We start from the raw sequence: 1,229 nt of genomic DNA on the forward strand, positions 1-1,229 counted from the left end.
GTCTGTGTCTCTGTCTCTCTGTCTCTTTCTGTCTCTCTCTATCTCTGTCTTTCTGTGTCTCTCTTTCTCTGTCTCCTCTCTGTCTGTCTGTCTGTCTGTGTCTCTCTCATCCTCTCTCAGTCTGTATTTCTGTCTCTCTCTGTTTCTCTCTCTGTCTCTCTCTGTCTCTCTTCCTCCTCTCTCTCTGTCTCTATCTCTGTCTCTCTGTCTCTCTTTCTGTGTGTCTCTCTCTGTCCGTGTCTCTGTCTCTCTGTCTCTCTCATCCTCTCTCAGTCCATGTCTCTCTCTCTGTCCGTGTCTCTGTCTCTCTGTGTCTCTCTCTGTCTCTCTCATCCTCTCTAAGTCCTTGTGTCTGTCTCTCTGTCTCTCATCCTCTCTCAGTCTGTGTCTCTGTCTCTCTGTCTCTTTCTGTCTCTCTCTATCTCTGTCTTTCTGTGTCTCTCTTTCTCTGTCTCCTCTCTGTCTGTCTGTCTGTCTGTGTCTCTCTCATCCTCTCTCAGTCTGTATTTCTGTCTCTCTCTGTTTCTCTCTCTGTCTCTCTCTGTCTCTCTTTCTCTGTCTCTCTCTCTCCTCTCTCTCTATCTCTCTGTCTCTCTCTCTGTCTCTCTCTGTCTCTCTCTCATCCTCTCTCAGTCCATATCTCTGTCTCTCTGTCTCTCTCTGTCTCTCTTTCTCTGTCCGTGTCTCTGTCTCTCTGTCTCTGTCTCTGTCTGTGTCTCTGTCGTCCTCTCTCAGTCTGTATCTCTGTATCTCTCTCTGTCTCTCTCTGTCTCTGTCTCTCTGTCTCTCTCTCATCCTCTCTCAGTCCATGTCTCTGTCTCTCTCTCTCCTCTCTCCTCTCTCTCTGTCTCTCTGTCTCTGTCTCTTTTTCTCTGTTTCTCTGTCCATGTCTCTGTCTCTCTGTCTCTCTCTCATCCTCTCTCAGTCCATGTCTCTGTCTCTCTGTCTCTCTCTGTCTCTCTGTGTCTCTGTGTCTCTGTCTCTCTTTCTCTGTCTCTCTCTCTCTGTCCGTGTCTCTGTCTCTCTGTCTTTCTCTCATCCTCTCTCAGTCCGTGTCTCTGTTTCTCTGTCTCTCTCCTCTCTCTCTGTCTCTTTATCTCTGTGTCTCTCTGTCTCTCTCTCTGTCCATGTCTCTGTCTCTCTGTCTCTCTGTCTCTCTCTCTCATCCTCTCTCAGTCCATGTCTCTGTCTCTCTCATTCTCAGTCCATGTCTCTGTCTCTCTGTCTCT

The 1,229-nt window shown here is 48.2% G+C and overlaps 1 protein-coding gene across 2 annotated transcripts in view; it reads left to right on the forward strand.

Moving 5' to 3' along the window:
* The window catches only part of TTC38 (tetratricopeptide repeat domain 38), a 29,023-nt gene that overhangs the window by 20,472 nt on the left and 7,322 nt on the right, over positions 1 to 1,229 (forward strand). The window lies entirely within an intron of this gene.

This window comes from Vombatus ursinus, unplaced genomic scaffold, assembly GCF_900497805.2.
Source record: "Vombatus ursinus unplaced genomic scaffold, bare-nosed wombat genome assembly UNPS02010394.1, whole genome shotgun sequence".
Lineage (NCBI taxonomy): Eukaryota > Metazoa > Chordata > Mammalia > Diprotodontia > Vombatidae > Vombatus > Vombatus ursinus.